This window comes from Cryptomeria japonica, chromosome 11 (assembly GCF_030272615.1).
Source record: "Cryptomeria japonica chromosome 11, Sugi_1.0, whole genome shotgun sequence".
Classification (NCBI taxonomy): Eukaryota; Viridiplantae; Streptophyta; class Pinopsida; order Cupressales; family Cupressaceae; genus Cryptomeria; species Cryptomeria japonica.
In genome coordinates this window covers 352,990,592-353,007,429 of record NC_081415.1, presented here as the reverse complement: position 1 = coordinate 353,007,429, position 16,838 = coordinate 352,990,592, and positions in this window count along the sequence as shown.

Genomic DNA, 16,838 nt, shown 5'->3' with positions numbered 1-16,838 from the left:
TGAGATTAATTAGCCTTTTCCTATTATTTGAATTTTTAAATTCAAATTCTCCTAACTTCTAACCACCTAACCTAACCCCTTCTAAACCTAACTCATTCCATCTAACCCCGAGTTTGCCTTAACTTCATCCTAGCTTGCACATCCTAACCACGTGTCCCCTTTCCTTGAAAGCTTTGTGACACTTGTCACTAAGTGTTCCCTTTCATCCAACCTCTTCTAGAAGACTCTTGATACTTGTCACCATGGAGATGACATTGTCCCCTTTCATCCAACCCCTTCTCCTACCAACTTCCAAATTTTCCCTTTAATCCAACCTCTTTGCCAACCTCCTCCAATTTAACCATTGATATCTTCAGACTTAATCCTGACCATTGATTCCTGCCACCTCACCCCTAGCCTTGGAAATTATATAAATAGAACCCATTTTGGAGTTCAAAGGATCCTGAATCCCATCTCATTTGCATTCAAGCATTGTTACTATAGTCATATAGCTATTAGCAATATCATTTTTAGCATTGTTATCATGTTCAATTTATAGCTTAAATCTAGCTTTTTTTCTAGCTCAATTTGCTTATCATCTAGCTTTTTTTCTAGCTCAATTTGCTTATCATCTAGCTTAATCTCATCATTTCTAGTTTAAATGCATCATCATTATCATTTAAATCCTCCATTTAAGCGTAGTCAAGTCACTAGAACTTGCCTTACCATATTTGAGAGAAAAATTCATACTCGCATTTACTAGGAGGTGATAGATCGATTAGCTATGATTTATCTTTCTTTGCTTTATTTTCTAATCATGCTTATAATGATCTATTGAGTGTTTTGTGTTGTAGGAACAGGTATACACTTCATAGGAATGACACATAGTAATCACTATACATCATTCAAGACAACCTCGACTGCTCCTTGATCATTGCTTCATTGAACTCTGTATCTCATTACATGGTTTCCATTACATGAAATGAACTTGCTCATTCCCAAGATAAAACCATTACCTCCACATGCAATGAATCATTTAAAAAATTTCTCATACAACGTGCATACATGTCATAATCATTACCATTCATCATTTTATCATAATCTACTTCAACCGATTCACCAAGCTTCATCTATTAGGGTTTACCGGTTGATCTCACTTCTTCTCTAGTAATACCAGTTTCCTTCATAAGCTCTCTTACCAGTTACAATTCCCTTCACTATCTCTTCCTACTGGTTTCAAAACAATATTATTACAACATCATTATTGGTTATAATTGACATCAATGACAACATAAAAGTTCATCAATGCAATCTTCATGTAAATTCCAACAATCTCCCGCTTTGGCATTGATGACAATACAAGTATCAATACCCTTGATTTCTATGATTGTGAATAGGAATCTAGTTTACACTTTACCATGTACTCTCCTCCACCTAAGTCTTCATGTCTTCAACTGGTAATTGGCTATATATCTTCTCTCTGTCAATCATACAATTATTCTCCCCAATCATATAGTTCTTCTCCCCCTTTGACAATAATCCCAAAGTGAAAGTAAATGATGTAGTGTCATACTTCACTATTTTGCAACATCAACCTGCAACTTGATGTTCCCCCTGTGGAATAACTCCACTCTACACCAATCTTGCTTCAAGATTCTTCAATTAGCTCAAGGATTGATGTATTCCACATCATGCTCAGTTGACTTCATATAGGGGCACAACCCCTAGCTGACCTATAAGATACTCAAAAGTAGTCTTAGGTAGAGGTTTAGTAAAGATATCTACTAGTTGCTCCTTTGTAGATACATGCTCTAATAAAACATCTTTACTCTGCACTTTCTCTCTCAAGAAATGATATTTTAGCTCAATATGCTTGGTTCTAGCATGCAAAATCATGTTCTTTGAAATATTTATGGCATTGGTGTTCTCGCATAAGATCTTTACTCAATATGTAATCTTCAACTTGAATCCTTCCAAAATGTGTTTCATCCAAATAGTCGAGGTACAATTCATATATTCTGCAACATACTCAGCTTCAGCAATAGATTATGATATACAACTCTGCTTCTTGCTACTCCAAGATACAAGTCTTCCTCCAAGAAAGAATGATCCACCGGTTGTGCTCTTTCTATCATAAACATTACTTTCCTATTTTACATCTGTATACACCTTCAAATCAAAGTTATGTGCATATGGATACTATAAATCATAGTCAATAGTACCTTTCAAATATCTGAATATTCTCTATTCTTTTGGATTCTTCTGAACTAGACCAACTGCATGAGCTATATCCGGTCTGCTATGAACAACATAGTGCAATTTCCCTATCATTGACCTATACTCCATTCCATCAACAGATGTGGCTTCATCTTCCTTAGATATTTTACAACCTGTAACAATTAGTGTCCCAACTGTTTTACAATCACTCATTCCAAATGTCTTTAATACCTCTTTCACATATTTAGACTGTGATAAAAATACCACTCTTCATCTATTGAATTCGCAAGCCTATGAAATTGTTTATCTCTCCCACCAGAGACATTTCAAACTCACTTTTCATTTCATTTGCAAAGTCATTGCTCATGTCATCATTGCCTCCAAATATGATATCATCTACAAATACTTCACTAACTAGTATCTTATCTCCTTCAAATTTGAGATGTGTTGTTGTCTTCATTGGTTCTCTGAAGACCTATCTTCATTAGGTGTGAATGTAGCCTTTCATACCATGATCTTGGTGCTTGCTTCAAATCATATAGTGTCTTGTGCAATTTACACACCATATTCTTTTCATCAGTCAATGCATAACCATCTGGTTGCTCAATGTATACTTCTTCCAGTATTCCATTCAAAAATGTTGACTTCACATCCATCTGATATACTTTGAATCCCTTATATGTTGCAAATGCAAGTAGAGTCCTAACACCTTCCAATCTAGAAACTGGTGCAAAAGTCTCACCATAGTATTCTCCTTCTTCCTGTGCATATCCTTTGCATACCAATCTAGCTTTGTTTCTGACTACTACTCCATCTTCATTCAATTTGTTCCTGAATACCCATTTAGTACCTATCACATTTTTATTCACTGGTCTAGGTACTAGGGTCCATGTGTTGTTCTTCTCAATCTGGTAAAGCTCCTCCTCCATAGCTTTAATCCAGTGATCATCTCCAAATGCTTTCTTAGCAGTTCTAGGCTTAATAGTGGAGATCATGCAAGAATTTTCACTTATTCTTCTTTTGGTTAATACTCCAGCATCTTTATCTCCAATAATCTGGTTAGGATTATGAATGAGTCTCACATACCTTGGAATAATATGATCATTTCCTTCAGGTTCTTCTTCTTCATTATCATCATCTTCTTCTGAATCTACCTATTCTGGTTGAACTGGTACTACAACATTCACTTTATCATCTTCTTGTTTCACCGGTTCTAGTTCCAAAATCAAAATACAAGGATCTTCATCCTTCTTCTCTTCACTAGTTTCTCTTGAGACTTCAGGATACTCATCCACTTGAACATAAGCACTTTCAATGATTCTCTATGTTTGGTTGTTGTAACATTTGTAGGCCTTAATCTTGGTGGAGTAACCAAGAAATATGCCTTCGTCACTTTTAGCCTCAAACTTGCTAACATAGTCACCTCTCTTAATAAAACATTTACTGCCAAATATCTTAAAATAATTGACATTAGGTGATCTACCATACCAGTATTCATAAGGATTTTTATCCTTACCTTTTTTACCACTATCCGGTTCATAGTGTAGACAACTCTACTGACAGCTTCTCTCTAGAATTATTTTGCTACACCTCCTTGTATCAACATCATTCTTGTAGCTTCAACAAATGACTAGTTGTTCCTCTCTGCAATACCATTCTGATGTGGTGTCCTCGGTGCATAAATTTTCCTTTTGAGACCATTTTCTTCACAATATGTAGTGAATTCCTCTGAAGTAAATTCACCACCTTGATCATTCCTTAGACACTTTATCTTCTTACCACTTTCCTTTTCAGCTAAGGCCCTGCATACCTTGAACTTACTAAAGGCTTATGTTTTGTCCTTGAAGAATGTGACCCACGTCATTCTTGATCAATCATAAGTGAAGATCATAAAATATCTATCACCTTGAATACTTTTAGTCCTTATTGGTCAACAGAGATATGTATGAACTAGATCTAACAAATGTTTAGCTGAAAAAGATTTGCTCTTAAAAGTTGAGGATGCCATCTTTCCCAACTGACATTCCTTACATAGAGCATTAACCAGTTTGTCCAACTGAGGCAAACCTCTCACTGTCTTGGACTTACTATCTTTGATAATGTTATCAAAATTTATATGACAAAATCTCCTCTGCCAAAGCCAACTATCATCTACTTTAGCAATTAAACAGTTGTTGACTTTAAGATTCAGGTGAAACAAGTTACCTTTTGTCTGCTTGCCAGTTGCAATCAGTTCACCTTTGCTCCTATAGATTTTGCACATTCCATTCCTAAATTCCAATGGATAACCTTTGTCATTGAGTTGAGCTACACTTAAAAGGTTGTGCTTTGATCCTTCAACCCAGTAGACATCATCTGCACTGCTTTTTCCATTAAGAGAAATAGTTCCCTTTCCTTTTACCATCCAGGGTGAGTCATTTCCAAATCTTACAACTCCTCCATCAAATTCCTTCAAAGTAATAAACTTACTCCGGTCACCGGTCTTGTGATGTGAACAACCACTATCAATGATCCAATCATCAGAATTATCCATGTAAGAAACTAATGCTTTCTAATCAGATGTTTCCTCTTTAATGGTAATAAATAAAATGTCTTCATTAGCATCTCCCTCAGATTCCTCATCAGTGATACCACCATCAACTGCAATGAGACAATCTCTTTTGTATTTTCCTTTGTACTTCTTGTACTTCTCACACTTATGCTCATTGTCACCATTAGGACAATTAGTTGTAATGTGTCCAATCTTGTTACATGCAAAAAATTTCAAAGGTAATTTACCTCTATACTTATCGATACCTCTCGGCAATCACTTGTCCAACAATGCTTCAAGCTCAATCAAATTGTCTTCATCATCAACTTCTCTGCTAGATCTAGATTCATAGTTGTGAATGACATCTCTACTTTTCCTCATAGAAGGGTCAGAAACTGAGTCTCTAAATGCAGACTCGGATTTCTGAACACTACCATCATAACCATTTAATTCAAATGCAGTAAGCTTACCAATGATGGAATCAAGGGTTACCTTAGTTTTATCAATAGACTTTAGCTCTTGAATGGCTGCAACTCGGATAGCGTAGACTGGTAGAAGGGTTCTCAATACCTTACTAACCACTATGTCATCTTCCACTTTACAACCAACACTCTTGATCTCACCAACTATCTCTTTGATCCTCTGACCATAAGGTTATATATTCTCACCTTCAGCCATCTACATGTCATCAAATTTTCCTCTTAGACTCTCTTCTTTGGCAATCTTCACATGCTCATCACCGCTATATATTTCTTCAAGTTTCTTCCACACCCGATTTGTAGTCTCCAAACCATGGACATCAACATACTTTGAATCAGACAAAGAACTGATAATGGCCTCTAATGCTTATTATTTTCTTTTTGCTCTTTCTTCTAATCATCAGTCATAATCCCACTAGGTGCAACATATTGAGTACCAACATGTTCCCAGTATTGAATTCCTAGACTCTTGATATATATTTTCATTCTATAACTCAATATTATGTAGTTTTCTCTATTAAACTTTAGACCTTCTTTATTCATCATATTCTTCAAGATCTTTACCTCAAGCTATTAGGCTTAGACCTTAGAGGACCTGAAATTCTTTGATACCAATTGATGGTATGATGAATCAATAAGGATCTGGTAAACTACTAAGAGGGGGGAGGGTGAATCAGTAGATAGAAAACTTATATAAACTTTTCACCAAACAAAATCAACTTCTCAAGTCAAACTCATAACTAACAAATTGCAAGATCACTGTCAAGTAAACCCGTTGACTGTCATAGCAGAATAACAATAAAACAACTCTGAAACTCTCAAAAACTTTTAACCAAAATATCTAAATACTTTACTGAAAAAATTAAAAGCTCATTTCAGATTGTTGTCAGTCATCATATCATATCTAGGTGGATTTAGTTGCTAAGAAAATTAACCATATCAAACATAACCACAAAAGCATTCACCACTTGACACAATATTTTTGACGTGAAAACCCAAATGGGAAAAACCATGGTGGGGATGAATACCCACAAGTATTCTAAACTCTTCTAAAGTTCTCCCTGGTAGGAGCCAAGCTTGTTAAAGCTTTACAATAAGTCCTGTTAAGAATAGATCCTGTTAGGGACCACCCAGTTAAGGGATTGACTATAATGCCCTATTAGAAGCAATAACCAGTTAGGAGTAACCTCGGTAGAGGATTTGAAATCCAAGCTAATGGACCACCTGGTTAGAGGATTTATATAACACTAAGCTTGTTAGAGATTACCCGGCTAGGGGATTTGACTGTTGTAATTGTTAGAGAACAACAGGGGTTTGTTGATCTATTTGAATAGCACTACACTTGCTTGTTCAGATCCTTTTCATGCTTCTATATACCTTTACACATACTGTAAATACATCATCTGGTTTGGCAATCAATCACTCTTACATTCAACCAAAATTGCCAACTCTTCAACAAATCAACTCATCAACCTTATAAATAAAACAGTAGGTTGATAACACATCACAAACCTAATTATCTCATAGAGATTACAATCAAATCAGTTCAAGTATGACCGTTGGATTACATAGTAATCATTGCACATCATTCAAGACAACCTTGACCACTCCTTGATCACCACTTTATTGAACTCTATAAATCATCACGTAGTTTCCATTACATGCAATGAACTTGCTCATTCCCAAGATAAAATCATTACCTCCACACGCCATCAATCATTTAAAACATTTCTCATACAATGTGCATCATGTCATAATCATTACCATTCATCATTTGATCATAATCTGCTTCAACTGATTCACCAAGCTCCATCGGTTAGGGTTTAGCATATCAATAGGTAGGGTTTATCAGTTGATCTCACTTATTCTCTAGTAATAGCGGTTTCCTTCACAAGCTCTCTTACTGGTTACAATTTCCTTCACTAGCTCTTCCTACTAGTTTCAAAACAATATTATTACAACATCATTACTAGTTATAATTGACATCAATGACAACATAAAAGTTCATTAATGCAATCTTCATGCAAATGCCAACAACTAATCTACCTCATATCTACTAGAGAGAAGCAGCGAGCACAATAATTTATACATTCAAAAGAGTTCATATCAAAGGGGAAATCGGTAAGACACCTTATGAGTTATGGTTTGGCAATACACCTAGAGTTAAGTATTTCAGAATATTTGGTAGTAAATGTTATATCAAGAGAGATGATTTCATTGGCAAGTTTGATCCTAGATGTGATGAAGGAATATTTCTTGGTTATTCTAATGAAAGCAAATCATATAGATGTTATAACAAGAGATTGTAGAGAATTATGGAGAGCACTAATGTCAAAGTGGATGAGAAAAATAGAAGTCAAATCAAAATTTATGAGCAAGAATTGACAGTGGAAATGATCACAACTAAACTGGTAACACCTTTACTAGAACAAAATGTTGAAACAGTTACTCCGGTAGTATTAGAAAATTCAACAATAACTAAAGACCTAGAAAGAGGAACAGAGAATCAGAAGACTTCTAGGTATGTGAGATTGAATCATTCAGAAGATCAGATCATTGAGGATAAGAACAATGGAGTGATGACAAGAAGAAGATTGGTAGGTAATTAGGTATGTTTGATTTCTCAAGTTGAACCAGTATAAGTAATTGAAGGATGTAGAGATGAATGTTGGATGAAAGCTATGGAAGAAGAATTAGATCAGATAGAAAATAATAACACATGGATTTTAGTTCCCCAACCTAAAAATAAGAATGTTATTGGAACTAAATGGATATTGATGAATAAATTAAATGAAGATGGACAAATTGTAAGGAATAAAGCTAGATTGGTTTGTAAAAGATATTCTCAGAAGGAAGGAATTGATTATGATGAAACTTTTGCACCTGTAGCTAGGATTGAAGCTGTAAGATTATTTCTTGCCTATGTTGCACATAAAAACTACAAGGTTTATTAGATGGATGTTAAGTGTGCTTTTCTGAATGGGGATATTGATGAGGAAGTTTATATTGAGGAACCTGATGGTTTTTCACTTTCGGATGATAAAAATATGGTTTGTAGGTTAAACAAAGCCTTATATGTATTGAAACAGGCACCTAGAGCTTGGTATGCAAGGATGGACACATATCTTTTAAAGCTTGGTTTCACTAAAGGTAATTCTGACAATAATATATAGTATAAAGTCATCGATGATGATATACTGAAGCGTAAAGTCACCGATGATGATATACTGATTATTGAGGTCTTTGTTGATGACATCATTTTTGGAGGTGAAGATAAGTTGTGCATGGAATTTTCTAACAATATGGAGAAAGAATTTGAGATGTCTATGATTGGGAAAATGAAATTTTTCTTAGGTTTATAGATTACTCAGACTGATAAAGGTATTTTCATCTGTTAAACTAAGTATGCTAGAGAGATGTTGAGGAAATTTGGTATGCAAGATTATAAATTGATTAGTACTCCTATGGTTCCAAGTGAGAAATTGACAAGGAAAGATGAATATGCACCGGTAAATCCTACAAGATACAAGTCTATGATTGGAGGTCTGCTATATTTGACTCAGACTAGAGCAGATATAATGAACATTGTTTGCATTGCATCAAGATATCAAAGTGATCCTAGAGAAAATCACGAGTGCAGTGAAAATGATTTTTAGATACTTACAAGGAACATCTGAATATGGTTTGTGGTACCCTAAAGATGATGACTTTACTTTATGTGCATATATAGATGCAGATTGGGTAGGTGATGTTGATGACCGAAAAAGTACTTCTGGTGGAGCTTTCTTTCTTGGAAAGAAACTTATTTCATGGATCAGAAAGAAACAGTCATGTACTTCTTTATCTACTGCTGAAGTTGAGTATGTTATTGTTGCTACTAACTATACACAAGTTCTATGGATGAAGCAAATGTTGAACGAGACAAAAGTGCATTGCAATGTACCAATAGTTATTCACTGTGATAACTCTGCTACTATAGATATATCAAAGAATCTAGTATTTCACTCTAAGACAAAGCACATATCTATCAAGTATAACTATTTGAAAGAGAAGGTGGAAGAAAATGAAGTTAGATTGGTTTATGTGAACACTAAAGAGAAGATTGCATAAATCTTGACTAAACCCTTGCCTAAAGAATCATTTGAGTACCTCAGAGATAGATTAAGGATTTTTGCCCCTTTGGTAGAGAACTGATTGATTCTATTTGGCATCACTCTGGTATGATTAGAGATACTAATCATTCTAGATTGATGTGGTGATGCTACTAGTCAGGGGGAGTAGCTAGTTTTGTGATTCAATGGTTTATGATTTTACTTTAATATTTATGTCAAATTTCTGGCATTAATGTCAAAGGGGGAGAGATATTCATGTGAAAAAATTAAGGAGATATATACATCAGGGGGAGAAATTTGCATATCATCTACAAGGAGAATATGGATCAAAACTTCATTTCTATATTCTTGTGTGGGAGATTTGTTTGGCATGTCTTGGCACTTGGATGTTTTTCACATCTAGTATTGCCATCAATTACAAAGGGGGAGATTATTGCCCATTTGGAGGGATTGATTATGTGTTGCATTGATGTTTTGTCATTGATGTCAACACTAGTTGTTTTGGCTATTTTACCGGTATCCTTCTGGTCCTGGTAGGTTCTTTGGTTTCTGACTGATTAGATCATGATCATCTGGTATGCTTTGGCTTATGGAATTGTCTTAGATCTTCTATTCATGCTACTCAGATACATGTTCAGTTAGTTGGTTTTGATTTGGTGATCAGATGCTATCTTATATGCTAGTAAGATTGGTTTGTTGATCCGGTGAGGGTTTCATCAACAGAGCTTTGTTGAAGATATTTTGATATTATGCATAAGTAGTGTTGTTGTGGCTTATAGTAGAGATTCAGGATGCTAATGGTGATCGTGTTCGAGACTTGGCTGATTGGGATCATTGCTTTACCATGTGTGGACCTAAATTGGGTCTGGTACTATCTAGGTTATGGACCAACTTAATGTAGCGTATTCTTAGGACTTCTTGATGTGTTTCTGGGATGTCTTATGGTTTGGATAATATTTGTTTAGTCTCAGGCCAACATGTTTTGTAATTATGTTATTGCTTTATTTGTCTGGTGGTCGACCTTATTCTTTATGGTCGAGGGTTTGTATATATATGATGTAAGATCTCATTGTAGATCATGTGAGGGATAATGTAAGGATGTATGCGAGTGAATAATGTAATAATCATTCATGTAGAGGATTTGGTCAATCATTGGTGATCGAGTTGGGTTTATGTAAGAGGATTAACTCCTCTGGTATTGAGCTTAACCAGAACTATATTCAAGCATAGGAGATGCTATCATTGCAGTTCATTCTTTCTTCTGGATTGTAGTCTAGATTTTTATGTAGTCAATGAGACTCCTTTTTTAATGAGCAGTGTGCTCTAAGCTATTGGCCTTCCTAAAATTGCAAGCCCCTCAATTTTTAATCACATACTTACTGCAGAAGTATTATCTTACTATGGGTAGGTTTCCCACTGTGGTTTTTCCTTTTATTGGGTTTTCCACATACAAATCTTGGTGTCATGTAGATGGTATCTATTCTCTAATTGTTTCTTGTACTTAATTCGTATATATTCTATTTTGATAATTGGTTTATGCATTTTGGTATTGATCTTATGTGTTTCGGTATTAAAGTTTTAATTGCTTAAGGTTATAGTAATCTGGTGACAACTGATTCATCCCCCCCTCTTAGTTGTCTTCTGATTATTTGAACTATCAAACATTTTTGGCTATCAAGAAATATGATCCGGTACCCAAAGAGAAGGCCCTTACTGCTAAAATTGAAGACAAGGATGAATGGGTAATTGATAGGGGATGTTCACATCATATGACTGGAGATAGAAGGAAGTTCTTATCTTTGCAAGAATTTGATGGTGGTCTGGTTATATTTGGAGATGACAAAGCATGCATGATCAAGGGAAGAGGAACAATATCATTGGATGGTAAGCATAACACTGATAATGTCTATTATGTTAAAGGTTTAAGGCATAATCTTTTGAGTGTAGGATAGTTGGTGGATAACGGATTTTATGTTGGCATTATGTGAATCGGTATGAGAACATGATGACATTGTATGTTGTCATTGATGTCAATATGCTGAAGAAGAGAGAACTGGTATGTTACCAAGAACCGGTATATGTGAGAACTGGTATAACATTGTGAACCGGTATATGTGCCAAAGTGAAGCGGTGTGTTTGTTCAAGGTGAACTGGCATGTTGATATGGGAACTGGTACATGGAAGCTTTGTATGACTATCGATTGGTAGTCTCAACTTCAGGGTTTTTGGTTGAAGTGCTTCAAGCCAATGTGACTCAACTGATGACTTTGTGTGATGAGTTAGCATTGTAACAAAGAACAGATCATGTTGCTATGTCAACCTTGTGCACGTGAAGGATCCTACATGAAGGAGATTGTTCCTATCTACCTCAAGAATGTGTGAAGTTTGTAAATGGTGAAAACACGTGATGGGTTATCAGCCACCATGAAAGTGGTGGAAAATGAATGATGGAGAATGTCTTGAGATTGGTTCAAGACTGTTGCATTTAATGCAATATGCTCAACAGTCAGGATTGAACCATTTGAATTGCTTAACCTAACAGGTTTAGGGTTTAGGGTTTATGCTTCCGACCTATCTGTTTCCTATAAGGTTGATGTTGTGTTTCTTTCTGAGGTTGTTGGAAAAAGTTGTGTGTGTGTATCCAAGTGAAGTGATATGCAATTCTTGCCAGACCAAAGGGGAGAAGTGATACTTGTAGAGTGTAAGTGCAGAAGGTGAAGAGGATCTAAAGTGGATCTGCATTGGCATTGAGTGTTGTTACCAGATCATTGTAATACCTATTGATCTCTAACCACTTCAATAGTTGGGAAATCCCTTAACAGGGTAGCTTTAACCGGCTTATTGTAAATCATTTAACAGGGTGACTCAAAACCATTGAGTTCTTGAAATCCTCTAACAAGGTAACCTTTAACAGGGTTTAACCCTTAACCGGGTATTCTAGCCATCCCTTAACTGGGTGATCCCTAACAGGATCGGTTCCAAACAAAACCTATTGTATCAGTCTTTAACCGCACAAGGCTCCTAACAAAGAAGACTTCTAAAGAGTTCAAAAACAGCTTGTGGGTATTCATCCCCACCGTGGTTTTTCCCAGTTGGGTTTCCACGTGAAAAATTTGTGTCATGTGTGGTGTTATTCATGTGATGGTTTAAGTGATTTGTGTCTGAAGGTAAATCATGTTGATCTAGTTGTTTATATATCTTTGATGATAGATTACCTGTTCATGCACTAGGGTGAAATGGAAATGAAGTATTAGATTGTATGAAAAAATAAGTGTCAACCAGTTTATGCTTGTCTAAGTTATTCTGGGTTTTGTCAGTTGTACTCTGTTTGAGACTGGTGTTACTGTTTGTCTATCAAACCATAGTGTCTGCTGACAAACTAGTTTTAGGAATGTGTTTTTGTCTGTACTGATTCACCCCCCCTATCAATACCAGTTTGGTACTATCTGTTCATCATTGAGTTATCATTTTAGTTACAGTTCAAGGATGGAAAATGCAAGATTATCAACAGATCTAGATTGGAGATTGTAACCAATACACAGACTAAAGTAACTTTTTTCATTTGAACTCTGGTGAGAAGACATGTTTGATTGCACAAATTGTTGAGAGTTGGCTATGGCATAAGAGGCTGTGTCATGTAAATTTTGATTACATTGTGAAAATCAGTTCTACTAAGGCAGCTAGAGATATACTTAAGATTGTAAAGCCCTATAATCTGGTATGTAAGGAATGTCAAATGGGAAAGCAAATCAGAACTTCTTTTAAGAGTATACAAGATAAATCTAATTATGTTCTTTATCTTATTCATACTGATTTTGTGGTCCTGCTAGAATCAAAAGTTTTTAGGGTGATAGATATTTCATGCTAATCATTAATGACTATTCAAGAATGATGTGGGTTACTTTTTTAAGGGAGAAGTTTGAAGCTTTTGAAAAGTTTAAAATCTTTAAAGCTAAAGTTGAGACAGAGACAGGATTGAAGATTAAATTCTTAAGGTCAGTTCAGGGTGGAGAATTCACATCTGGTGAATTTAACAGCTCTTGTGAGAAGAAAGGGTTAAGGAGACAGTTGTCTGTAGCCCAGACACCTCGGCAAAATGGAGTTGTGGAAAGGAAGAACAAAACTGTCTTGGATGCAGCTAGAACTATGATGATGGAAGCTAATTTGTGTCATATCTACTAGAGAGAAGTTGTAAGCATGATGGTATACACATTCAATAGAGTTTGTATCAAAGGAGATACCGGTAAGACACCTTATGAGTTATGATTTGGTCATACACTGACAGTTAAGTATTTCAGAATCTTTGGTAGTAAATGCTATATCAAAAGAGATGATTCAATTGGAAAGTTTGATCCTAGATGTGATGAAAAAATATTTCTTGGTTATTCTAATGAAAGAAAAGCATATAGGTGTTATAACAAAAGATTGCAGATAATTGTGGAGAGCACAAATCTTAAGGTGGATGAGCAGAACGAAAGTCAAATCAGAACTTATGAGAGATAATCGGTAGTGGAAATGATCATAACTGAACTGGTAGCACCTACACTTGAACATAATGTTGAACTAGTTACTCTAGCAGAATTAGAAAATTCAACAGTAATTGAAGATCAGGACAAAGGAACAAAAAATTAGAAGACTCCTAGGTATGTAAAGTTGAATCATTCAAAAGATTAGATCATTGGAGGCAAAAACAAAGGAGTGATGACAAGAAGAAGGTTGGCAGATGATGAGGTATGTTTAATTTCTCAAGCTGAACTGGCATCAGTAATTGAATCTTGTAAAGATGAATGTTTGATGAAAGCTATGGAAGAAGAATTAGATCAGATAGAAAAGCATAACACGTGGACTTTAGTTCCCTAACCTAAAAGTAAGAATGTTATTGGAACTAAATAGGATTTTAGGAATAAATTGAATGAAGATGGACAAGTTGTGAGGAATAAATCTAGATTGGCTTGCAAATGATATTCTTAAAAGGAAGGAAATGATTATGGTGATACCTTTACACCAGTAGCTAGGATTGAAGTTGTGAGATTATTTCTTGCTTATGCTGCACATAAGAACTACAAGGTTTATTAGATGGATGTTAAGTGTGCATTTCTAAATGGAGATCTTGAAGAGGAAGTTCATATTGAGAAACCTGATGGATTTTCACTTTCAGATGACAAAAACATGGTTCGCAAGTTAAAAAAAGCTTTATATGAATTGAAACAAGCCCCTAGAGCTTGGTATGCAAGACTGGATAAATATCTTTTGAAGCTTGATTTCACTAAAGGTATTGCTGACAACAATTTATATTATAAGATCACTGGTGATGACATATTAATTATTGAAGTCTTTGTTGATGATATCATTTTTGGAGGTGAAGATAAGTCGTGTATGGAATTCTCTAACAATATGAAGAATGAATTTGAGATGTCTATTATTAGGGAGATGAAAATTTTCTTAGGTTTGCAGATTACACAAACTGATAAAGGTATTTTCATCTATCAAACTAAGTATGCTAGAGAGTTGTTGAATAAATTTGGGCTGGAAAATTATAAACCGGTTGGTACTTCAATGGTTACAAGTGAGAAATTGACAAATAAAGATGCATCTATGCCAGTAAATCCTACATGGTACAAGTCTATGATTTGAGGTTTGTTATAACTGACTCAGACTTGACCGAATATAATGAATGCAATTTGTATTGTATTAAGATATCAGAGTGATCCTAGAGAAAATCATGAGAGTGTGGTGAAAAGGATTTTTTCAGGTATTTGCAGGGAACAATTGAATATGGTTTGTGGTATCCTAAAAATTGATGACTTTATATTATGTGCATATATAGATGAATATTGTGTTGGAGATGTTGATGATTGGAAGAACATATTCGGTGGAGCTTTCTTTCTTGGAAATAAACTTGTTTCATGGATCAGTAAAAAGAAATCATGTACCTCTTTATCTACTATTGACGCTGAGTATGTTGTTGTTGCTACTAACTATACACAAGTTCTATGGATGAAGAAAATGTTGAAGGATATAAAGGTGGATTGTAATGAACCGATAGTTATTCACTATGATAACTCTACTGCTATTGATATATCAAAGAACCCAGTATTTCATTCTAAGACAAAGCACATATCTATCAAGTATAACTTTTTGAAGGAGAAGGTTGAAGCAAATGAAGTCAGACTGGTTTATGTGAACACTAAAGAGTAGATTGCAAACATCTTCACTAAACCTTTGCCTAGAGAATAATTTGATTACTTCAGAGATAGATTGGGGGTTTCTTCCCCTCTGATAGAGACCTGAATGATATTGATTGGCATCAATCCGGTATGCATTATTGGGGCTATTACTCATTCCAGATTGATGTGGTGGTGCTAATACTCAGGGGGAGTAGTCAGTTGTAAGAATCAGAGGATTTATGATTTTTTTTTAATATTTATGTCAGATCTTTAGCATTGATGTCAAAGGGGGAGAGTTATTCTTGTGAAAAACATAAGGGAGAGATATATTCATTAGGGGAGTTTTGTTCAGAGCTTCATTGCTATATCATTTTGTGGGAGATTGTTGGTTGTCTTCCATAGGGGGAGACTTGTTTGGAATTTCTTGGCAATTGGATTTTTTTCACATCTACTATTGCCATCAATGCAAAAGGGGGAGATTGTTGGCAATTTGGAGGAATTGATTATGTGTTGCATTGATGTTTTGTCATTGATGGCAACACTGGTTGTTTTGGTTGTTTACCGGTTTTTGGCTGGTTTCGGTAGAGTGGTTGCATTATGATATTGATCTGGTATGCTTTGGTTTGTGGAATTGATTTGGATCTATCATTCATACTATTTGAATGCATATCACAATCAATTGGTTTGGGATTTGATGACTCGGATACTATGATTTGTTCTAGTAAGCCTTTTGGTCACCGGTAAGGGTTTTACCGGCAGAGCTTTGTTGAAGATATTTTGATGCACGTGATAAGTGGTGTTGGTGCGACTTCTAGATGTATTTTGGGATGTTGTTGGTTATCTTGTTCATGTTCCTATTGATCGGTGATGTTGGATTTGGTTTATAGCGGCCTATTTTGGGTTTGGTGCTATCTAGGTTATGGACTGGCTTATGTAATGTATTGATAGGTGATCTTGTTGCATTATCGATGGGATTTAATGATTGGTTTATATTTTTTGTGGCCTAAGCCAACTTGGTTGATCATTGGATTGTAGTTTTATGTTATGAATTTATTGTATTATCTTTTAGGTGGCTGACCTAATTGTTTAGGTCTCAGGTTGGTATAAATATGATGTAAGATCTCTTTGTAGATCATGGGCATATGGGTTTATGGGATATAGGACTATCTGTGTGCAAATAATATTGTAATCATATGCAGGAAATTTGATCAATCATAGGTGATCAAATTGGGTTGGTAAGAGATGTTTAAGACCTCTGGTACTGAGCTTAATTGGAATTGTACTCAGGCATAGGAGAAGCTATCTTTGTAGTTCACTCTTCTTTCCAGATTGTAGTCTAGATTTATTTTGTAGT